The 10,939-nt window shown below is 38.9% G+C and overlaps 1 non-coding gene across 1 annotated transcript; it reads left to right on the forward strand.

The window, feature by feature from the left end:
• Positions 1-489: 489 nt before the first annotated feature.
• Positions 490-597, forward strand: LOC130984050 (small nucleolar RNA R71). Its single transcript, XR_009088009.1, has one exon. It is a non-coding gene; the product is annotated as a small nucleolar RNA R71 (small nucleolar RNA).
• Positions 598-10,939: the final 10,342 nt, after the last annotated feature.

Below are 10,939 nucleotides of genomic sequence, written 5' to 3' on the forward strand. Positions count from 1 at the left end.
ATTATTGTTATTGAAACCTTGTTGGGGTCTCTCTTGATTCTTCCATGAGAAATTTGGGTGATTTCTCCATGAAGAATTGTAGGTGTTTCCATAGGGTTCTCCTAGGTAATTCACCTCTTCCATTGAAGGGTTCTCAGGATCATAAGCTTCTTCCTCAGATGAAGCATCCTTAGTACTGTTTGGTGCATTTTGCATTCCAGACAGACTTTGAGAAATCAAATTGACTTGTTGAGTCAATATCTTGTTCTGAGCCAATATGGCATTCAGAGTGTCAATCTCAAGAACTCCTTTCTTCTGATTAGTCCCATTGTTCACAGGATTCCTTTCAGAAATGTACATGAATTGGTTATTTGCAACCATTTCAATCAGTTCCTGAGCTTCTGCAGGCGTCTTCTTCAGATGAAGAGATCCTCCTGCAGAGCTATCCAAGGACATCTTGGATAGTTCAGAGAGACCATCATAGAAAATACCTATGATGCTCCATTCAGAAAGCATGTCTGAAGGACATCTTCTGATTAATTGTTTGTATCTTTCCCAAGCTTCATAGAGGGATTCTCCATCCTTCTGTCTGAAGGTTTGGACTTCCACTCTAAGCTTACTCCATCTTTGTGGTGGAAAGAACTTTGCCAAGAAGGCATTGACTAGCTTTTCCCAAGAGTCCAGGCTTTCCTTAGGTTGAGAATCCAACCATATTCTAGCTCTGTCTCTTACAGCAAAAGGGAATAGCATCAGTCTATAGACTTCAGGGTTAACCCCATTAGTCTTGACTGTGTCACAGATTTGCAAGAATTCAGCTAAAAAACTGATGAGGATCTTCCATTGGAAGTCCATGGAACTTGCAATTCTGTTGCATTAGAGAAACTAATTGAGGCTTTAGCTCAAAGTTGTTTGCTCCAATGGCAGGGATAGAGATGCTTCTCCCATAGAAATCAGGAGTAGGTGCAGTAAAGTCACCCAGCACCTTCCTTGCATTGTTGGCATTGTTGTTGTTTTCGGCTGCCATGTCTTCTTCCTTGAAGAATTCGGTCAAGTCCTCTAAAGAGAGTTGTGCTTTGGCCTCTCTTAGCTTTTGCTTCAAGGTTCTCTCAGGTTCAGGGTCAGCTTCAACAAGAATGCCTTTGTCTCTGCTTCTGCTCATAAGAAAGAGAAGAGAAAAAGAGAATGTGGAATCCTCTATGTCACAGTATAGAGATTCCTTGAAATGTCAGAGGAAAAGAGAAATAGAAAGAAGAAGGAGAAGGAGAATTCGAACTTTAATTAGATAAGGTTCGAATTGTGCATTTAGAAGGAGTAGTACTCCATAAATAGAAGGATGTGGGAAGGAGGGAAGAGAATTTTCGAAAATTCAATCAAAAGATTTTGAAAACATTTTGAAAATTTGATTGATAATTTTCGAAAATTCAAAGTGAGAAAGAAATCAAGTGATTTTTGAAAAAGAATTTGAAATTAGAAATTAAAAAGATTTGATTGAAAACTATTTTGAAAAAGATGTGATTGAAAAAAAAATTGATTGAAAAGTTATGGTTTTAAAAAGATATGATTGAAAAGATATGATTTGAAAACAATTTTAAAAGATATGGTTTAAAAACAATTTTAAAAGATATGATTTGAAAACAATTTGAAAAGATATGAATTGAGAATAATTTGAAAAGATTTGATTTTAAAAACTAATGACTTGCCTAACAAGAAAAGATATGATTCAAACATAAAACCTTCCTTTATAGAAAAGGCAAAAAATGTTCAATCAAATCATTAATTGTTAGTAAGTATCTTTGAAAAAGGAAAGAAATTGATTTTGAAAACATTTTGATTGAAAAGATATGATTTGAAAAAGATTTGGTTTTGAAAAACTTTGAAAACTTGAAAAAAAAAATTGATTTTGAAAACAAAATCTTCCCCCTGGCACCATCCTGGCGTTAAACGCCCAGAATGGTATACATTCTGGCGTTTAACGCCCAAAATGCTACCTTTTTGGGCGTTAAACGCCCAACCAGGTGCCCTGGCTGGCGTTTAAACGCCAGTCTGCCTTCTTCACTGGGCATTTTTGAATGCTCAGCTTTTTCTGTATAATTCCTCTGCAGTATGTTCTAAATCTTCAATTCTCTGTATCATTGACTTGAAAAGACACAAATTTAAAAATATTTTTGGATTTTTAATAATCAAAATGCAACAAGAATCAAATAACAATGCATGCAAGACACCAAACTTAGCAGTTTGTGTACTACTGACACTAACAATATGAGAATGCATATGAGACACACAAAAAAAAAATACTTCAAGTCAATAGAATTCAGATATTAGAACACAAAATATATGCATGGATTCGAAAAATATAACAAAAACATGCATTTGACACCAAACTTAAGATGAGACTCTAGACTCAAACAAGGAATATTTTTGGATTTTTATGATTTTGCAAATTTTTTTGTATTTTTTTTCGAAAATTAAGTGGAAAAAGGTATCAAAATTCTTAATGAGAATTCCAGGAATCAGTGCAATGCTAGTCTAAGACTCCGGTCCAGGAATTAGACATGGCTTCACAGCCAGCCAAGCTTTCAAGGAAAGCTTCGGTCCAAAACACTAGACATGACCAAAGGTCAGCCAAGCCTTAGCAAATCACTGCTCCAAAAGCAAGATTGATACGAAATCAACAAGCTCTTGTGGTGATAAGTTGAAACCTCGGTCCAATCAGATTAGACATGGCTTCTCAGCCAGCCAGATTTCAACAAATCATCATGAAACTCTAGAATTCACCTTCAAGAATTTCGAAAAAAAATACCTAATCTAAGCAACAAGATGAACCGTCAGTTGTCCAGCCTAAACAATCCCGGGCAATAACCAAAAATTTGATGTTGTTGCCGGATCTTGGCTCTGATGTTACCAAAGGCTTGCTCAAAACTAGAACAATCCCCGGCAACGGCGCCAAAAACTTGGTGCGCGAAATTGTGAACTATACTTTTTCACAACTCTCATAATCCCTGGTAATGGCTCCAAAAACTTGGTGCGCTCAATACCATGGCATTACACAACTTCGCACAACTAACCAGCAAGTGCACTGGGTCGTCCAAGTAATAAACCTTACGTGAGTAAGGGTCGATCCCACGGAGATTGTTAGTAATGAAGCAAGCTATGGTCATCTTGTAAATCTTAGTCAGGAAAACTCAGATATATATGGTGATGAACGAAAATAACATAGAAGATAAAGATAGTGATACTTATGTATATCATTGGTGTATGAGCTTCAGACAAGTGTATGAAGAGCCTTCCCTTCCGTCTCTCTGCTTTCCTACAGCCTTCATCCAATCCTTTCTTACTCCTTTCCATGGCAAGCTCGTATAGGGTCTCACTGTTGTCAGCAGCTACCTCCCATCCGCGCAGTGAAAGCTAATGCACACACTCTGTCACAGTGCTGCCAATCACCGGTTTGGTTCCCTCCCCTACCGGAATAGAATAACTCTTTTGCGTCTGTCACTAACGCCCAGTAGGTTACAGGTTTGAAGCACGTCACAGTCATTCAATCATTGAATCCTACTCAGAATACCACAGACAAGGTTAGACCTTCCGGATTCTCTTGAATGCTGCCATCAGTTCTTGCCTATACCACGAAGACTCTGATCTCACGGAATGGCTGGCTCGTTTGTCAGGCGAGCACTCGGTTGTCAGGCGATCAACCATGCATCATGCAATCAGAAATCCAAGAGATATTCACTAAGCCTCGGATGCGTGTAGAACAAGAATGGTTGTCAGTCACCTTGTTCATGAGTGAGAATGGTGATGGGCGTCAATCATCACCTTCATCATGTTGAAGAACAAGTGATATCTTGGATAAAGAACAAGTGGAATTTGAATGGAAGAACAATAGTAATTGCATTAATACTCGAGGTACAGCAGAGCTCCACACCTTAATCTATGGTGTGTAGAAACTCCACCGTTGAAAATACATAAGAACAGGGTCTAGGCATGGCCGAATGGCCAGCCTCCCAAAGGTCTAAGATAGCATAAAACAAAGATAGCTACCAAAGTCTTCTCTCGATCTAAAATTGATCAAAAGATGCTCATACAATAGTAAAAGGTCCTACTTATAGAAAACTAGTACATAGATGAGTAAATGACATAAAAATCCACTTCTGGGCCCACTTGGTGTGTGCTTGGGCTGAGCAATGAAGAAATTTCGTGTAGAGACTCTCCTTGGAGTTAAACGCCAGCTTTAGTGCCAGTTTGGGCGTTTAACTCCCAATTAGGTGCCAGTTCCGGCGTTTAACGCTGGAATTTCTTGAGGTGACTTTGAACGCCGGTTTGGGCCATCAAATCTTGGGCAAAGTATGGACTATTATATATTGCTGGAAAGCCCAGGATGTCTACTTTCCAACGCCGTTGAGAGCGTGCCAATTGGGCTTCTGTAGCTCCAGAAAATCCGCTTCGAGTGCAGGGAGGTCAGAATCCAACAGCATCTGCAGTCCTTTTGAGTCTCAGAATCAGATTTTTGCTCAGGTCCCTCAATTTCAGCCAGAAAATACCTGAAATCACAGAAAAACACACAAACTCATAGTAAAGTCCAGAAAAGTGAATTTTAATTAAAAACTAATAAAAATATACTAAAAACTAACTATATCATATCAAAAACATACTAAAAACAATGCCAAAAAGTATACAAATTATCCGCTCATCACTTACCATAGTTCGGAGGAAATACTTAGATTTCAGTCCGGAAAATATAAGGTTGGCATTCAACTTGCCAATGATGTAAGGAGATGCACGCCCCTACACTAGAAGGGTCAACTTTGAATAAAGGTTGGACCAAGTCCTCATGGACATATGTGTGAAAGGAGCTCAGTGGAAAAGAGACTCCAAAGGCAAGCCGGATCAATTGAGAAGGCATGACCTTAAACCCATGGCTAGAGGATAGTTGGAATTCATCCAACGCTCTATTATTCCTACTAGCAACCGGTCTGAAGTGATTGTGGATCGGGCTATCATGATCCATAGCATCATGATTGGAGAGGAAGTAGAAGTTCATGAGATCATACCTCTAGAACTATACAAGGTTGTTGACAAACCTTCCACTTTGGCAAGGTTAGCCTTCTCTCATCTCATTTGTCACCTATGCAGTTTAGCTGGAATTGTCATAGAGGAAGACATCCTCATTGAAGAGGACAAGCATATCACTAAAAAGAGGATGGAGTAAATAAGAGAGCCCACTCATAAACCTCAACAAGAACATGAGGAAGTTCCTCATCAAGAAATCCCTGAGATGATCAACAACCTCTTTGGGAGATTTGAGTTCCAACATAGAGCAACTAAGGATGGAGTACCAAGAGCACTCCATTATTCTCTATGAAATTAGAGAGGATCAAATAGCCATGAGGGAAGAGCAACAAAGGCAAGGAAGAGACATTGAGGAGCTCAAGCACTCCATAGGATCTTCAAGAGGAAGAACTAGCCGCCATCACTAAGATGGACCCGTTCTTTGATTTTGGTGCACAAAATTGCAATCACACTTTTGCAATCCGCACAACTAACCAGCAAGTGCACTGGGTCGTCCAAGTAATACCTTACGTGAGTAAGGGTCGATCCCACGGAGATTATTGGTTTGAAGCAATCTATGTTTATTTTATTATTCTTAGTCAGGATATCAATTAAAATTATCAGTAGGAATTATTAGAAAAATAAAAGAGCATGAAATAAATAATTGTTACTTTAATTATGAAGAATATGTTGGAGTTTTGGAGATGCTTTGTCCTCTGAATTTCAACTCTCCCTTGAAATCCTTTTTCCACACGCAAGGCTCCTTCCATGGCAAGCTATATGTAGGGTGTCACCGTTGTCAATGGCTACTTCCCATCCTCTCAGTGAAAACGGTCCAAATGTTATGTCACAGCACGGCTAATCAGCTGTTGGTTCTCGATCATGTCGGAATAGAATCCATTGATTCTTTTGCATTTGTCATCACGCCCAACACTCGCGAGTTTGAAGCTCCTCACAGTCATCCAATCCCAGAATTCTACTCGGAATACCACAGACAAGGTTTAGACTTTCCGAATTCTCATGAATGCTGCCATCAATTCCAGCTTATACCACGAAGATTCTGATTAAGGAATCTAAGAGATACTCATTCAATCTGATGTAGAACGGAGGTGGATGTCAGGCACACGTTCATGGATTGAGGAAGGTGGTGAGTGTCACGGATCATCACCTTCTTCATGTTTAAGCGCGAATGAACATCTTAGATAAGAACAAGCATGTTTGAATGGAAAACAAAAATAATTGCATTAATTCATCGAGATGCTGCAGAGCTCCTCACCCCGAACAATGGAGTTTAGAGACTCATGCCGTCAAAGAGTATGTAGTTCAGATCTGAAAAATGTCATGAGGTACAAAATAAGTCTCTAAAAGTTGTTTAAATAGTAAACTAGTAACCTAGGTTTACAGAATATGAGTAAACTAAGATAATTGGTGCAGAAATCCACTTATGGGACCCACTTGGTGTGTGCTGGGGCTCAGACTTAAGCCTCTCACGTGCTTGGGCTGTTTCTGGAGTTGAACACCAGGTTGTAACATGTTTTGGGCATTGAACTCCAACTTGTAACCTGTTTCTGGCGCTGGACGCCAGACTGTAACATGGAACTAGCGTTGAACGCCAGTTTACGTCATCTATCTTTGCGTAAAGTATGAACTATTATATATTGCTGGAAAGTCCTGGATGTCTACTTTCCAACCCAATTGAGAGCGCGTAAATTGGACTCTTGTAGCTCCAGAAAATTCATTTCGAGTGCAGGGAGGTCAGGATCCAACAACATCAGCAGTCCTTTTTCAGCCTAAATCAGATTTTTGCTCAGCTCCCTCAATTTCAGCCAGAAAATACCTGAAATCACAGAAAAATACACAAACTCATAGTAAAGTCCAGAAATATAATTTTTGACTAAAAACTAATAATAGTCTACCAAAAACTAATTAAAACATACTAAAATCTACATGAAATTACCCCCAAAAAGCGTATAAAATATCCGCTCATCACAACACCAAACTTAAACTGTTGCTTGTCCCCAAGAACTAGATGAACAAAATAGGATAAAAAGAATTTAAGGAGTAATAAAATCTCCGAGTTTTAAGTGAAGCTCAGATTCTAATTTAGATGAGCGGGGCTAGTAGCTTTTTATTTCTGAACAGTTTTGGCATCTCCCTTTATCCCTTGAAATTCAGAATGATTGGCATCTATAGGAACTCAGAATTCAGATAGTATTATTGATTCTCCTAGTGTAGTATGTTGATTCTTGAACACAGTTACTTTATGAGTCTTGGCTGTGGCCCTAAGCACTTTGTTTTCCAGTATTACCACTGGATACATAAATGCCACAGACACATGACTGGGTGAACCTTTTGAGATTGTGACTCAGCTTTGCTAAAGTCCCCAGTTAGAGGTGTCCAAAGCTCTTAAGCACACTCTTTTTGCTTTGGATCACGACTTTAAACACTCAGTCTCAAGCTTTTCACTTGGACCTACATGCCACAAGCACATGGTTAGGGACAGCTTGATTTAGCCACTTTGGCCTGGAATTACTTCCTTGGGCCCTCCTATCCACTGATGCTCAAAGCCTTGGATCCTTTTCACCCTTGCCTTTTGGTTTTAAGGGCTATTGGCTTTTTCTTTTTCTTGATCCAATGATTTCTTGTAAAAAATTTTTCTTTTTTTTTTCACTCCTTTTTCTTGCTTCAAGAATCAAATTCATGATTTTTCAGATCATCAATAATATTTTTCGTGTTCCTCATTCTTTCAGGAGCCAACATTCTTAAAATTCAGGATAAAATATGCACTGTTCAAGCATTCATTTAGAGAACAAAAAGTATTGCCACCACATATAATTAATTATAATTTTTATTTTTAAGAACTCGAAAAATATAAATTACTTCTCTATTCTAAAAATCTACTATTTTATTCATGTCTGATGATGATGAGAAAAATAAATTATAACTCAATTGGAAATAAAACCAGAATAGACATGCTAATTACTACTACTACTACTGTATAACTTCTAAGGTAAATTCCTATAATAACACTATCACAGAGTTAAAGCTGAAATTAGAACTCAACAACCTGTATTTTGGGAAGTGGATGTTCCTCTGATCTGTGGGGTGCTTGGTCCTTCAAGGATTAATTTCTGGCGCTTCAGCTCCCTTAAGTCACGCCCTTGCTCTTCTTGTTCCCTAAGCAATTTGCAAAGCATGCTACTTTGATTATTCTGTTCTTCCTTTATTTGGTTCATAACTTCTTGCAACTTGGAAACAGATGCCTCAAGATGTTCCCAATATTCAAATTGGGGAAGTTCTGGGAGGAATTCTTGTGCTCTCCTCTTGATTGGATCATCCTGCAGCTGTTGTCTTTCCATTGATATTTTAGTGATTGGCCGCTCAACTGAGATATACTCAGTTATTCCCATCTTTACTCCGGCATCTCTGCAGAGCATAGAAATTAAGCTTGGATAGGCCAATTTGGCATCCTTGGAGTTCTTGTTTGCTATTTTGTAGAGTTCACACGAGATTAGTTGATGAACTTCTACTTCTCTTCCCAACATGATGCAGTGAATCATCACTGCTCTTTTAACAGTAACTTCAGAACGGTTGCTGGTGGGCAATATAGAACGCCCAATAAAGTCCAGCCAGCCTCTGGCAACTGGTTTGAGATCTTCTCTCTTGAGTTGATTTGGGATGCCAGTGGTGCTGGTGGTCCACCTGGCTCCAGGGATGCATATATCCTCTAGAATCTTGTCCAGGCCTTTGTTTACCCTCATTATTCTCCTATTAAAGGAGTCTGGGTCATCTTTCAGTTGAGGAAGCTTAAGGATCTCCCTGATTTTGTCAGGATGGATGTGAAAAATCTTTCCTCTGACTAAGGTCCGATGGTCATAGAGGGCAGCTCCAATTATTCTTTGCCTGTCTGTCTGCCATAGATTAGCATAGAACTCCTGAACCATGTTCCTTCCTACTTTTGTTTCAGGATTAGCTAGGATTTTCCAGTTCCTGTTTCGAATTTGTTCTTGGATCTCTGGATATTCATCTTCTTTCAGATCGAACTTGACTTCCGGGATCACTGATCTTAGACCCATTATTTTGTAGTAATGGTCTGAATGTTCTTTAGTCAAGAACTTCCCTTGATTCCAAAGTGGTTTTGGAATACTCTCTTTCTTGCCTCTTAGGGTGGGTTGTTTTCCTTTAGGGGCCATGATCAAAGTGAGTATGTTTTTGTGATCACGGATAAGCACACCAAACTTAGAGGTTTGCTTGTCCTCAAGCAAAAAAAAAAGAAAGGAGAGGAATAGGAGGAGAGCAAGTGTGGAATGAGGAATGATGAGAGGGGCGCCGAAGTGGATATAAAGGGAGGGGGTGGGTTTTCGAAATTAAGAAGAAGATATAAGATAAAAGATATGACTTATAAAAGATAAATATGATAAAAAAAAGATATAATTTAAAAAGATATGAATGATATTTAAAAATAAATCTGAATTTTTAATTTGAAAGAGATTTTAAAAGATAATTAAGTTTTGAAAAAAATGGAAAAAGAGTTGGATTGGATTGGAAAAAGGTTTATGTTTATGTATGAAGCTATATTATTTTTGAAAAAGGGATTTTAGAAATTAGGGTTCTTAGAAAACTATTTTGATTTAAAGGATGACATTTTGAAACATGTTTATGCAAGAAATCATGAATTGAAACATAAAAATTTAGAAAATTTGTAAAGAAAAACAAATTTTACCTCCTCCCCACCATTCTGGCGTTAAATGCCCAAATGATGCATGTTTTGGGGGTTTAACGCCCAATTGCTGCTTCTCCTGGGCGTTCAACGCCCAACTGTTGCTTCTTTCTGGTGTTGAACGCCAGGGAGTCATTGGGCATTTTTCGAAACGCCCAGGATGCTGTAATTCTGGCGTTAAACGCCCAGAAGGAGCTTCTTTCTGGCGTTCAACGCCCAGAAGATGCTCCTTTCTGGCGTTCAACGCCCAGATGGCTATCCTTACTGGCGTTGAACGCCCAGATGGCTATCCTTACTGGCGTTGAACGCCCAGTGGATGCTTCTTTTGGGCGTTCAACGCCTAAAACGTTTCTTACTGGCTTTTTCATGCCAGTGGGCTTCTAACTTCCCTTGTAACTCTGTGAATTCAAGCAATTGCTATTCTACCTTTTGAAAATACTTTGACATATACCTGTAAAAATTTAACAAAAACAAATAAAATTAAATTTTGTAAATGGCTGGGTTGCCTCCCAGCAAGTGCTTCTTTATTGTCCTTAGCTGGACTATTACTGAGCTCTAATCAAGTCTCAGTTTTGAGCATTCTTGCTCAAAATCACTTTCAAGATAATGTTTAACTCTCTGTCCATTAACAATGAACTTTTTGTTAGAGTCATTATCCTGAAGCTCTACGTATCCATATGGTGATACACTTGTAATCACATATGGACCTCTCCACCGGGATTTTAGTTTCTCGGGGAATAATTTGAGCCTAGAATTAAATAGCAGAACTTTCTGCCCCGGCTCAAAGACTCTGGATGACAATTTCTTATCATGCCATCTTTTTGCTTTCTCTTTGTAAATTTTTTCATTCTCGAAAGCATTGAGTCTAAATTCCTCTAGCTCATTTAACTGGAGCAATCTTTTTTCTCCAGCTAACTTGGCATCAAGGTTCAGGAATCTGGTTGCCCAGTAGGCTTTATGTTCCAGTTCCACTGGCAAGTGACATGCCTTTCCATACATAAGCTGGTATGGAGAGGTCCCTATAGGGGTCTTGAATGTTGTTCTGTATGCCCACAGAGCATCATCCAAGCTTCTTGCCCAATCCTTTCTACGGTTAATTACAGTCCATTCCAAGATTCTTTTGAGTTCTCTATTTGAGACTTCAGCCTGCCCATTTGTCTGTGGGTGATATGGAGTGGCCACTCTGTGGCTGAC

Source organism: Arachis stenosperma, chromosome 5 (genome assembly GCF_014773155.1).
Source record: "Arachis stenosperma cultivar V10309 chromosome 5, arast.V10309.gnm1.PFL2, whole genome shotgun sequence".
In the NCBI taxonomy this organism is placed as follows: domain Eukaryota; kingdom Viridiplantae; phylum Streptophyta; class Magnoliopsida; order Fabales; family Fabaceae; genus Arachis; species Arachis stenosperma.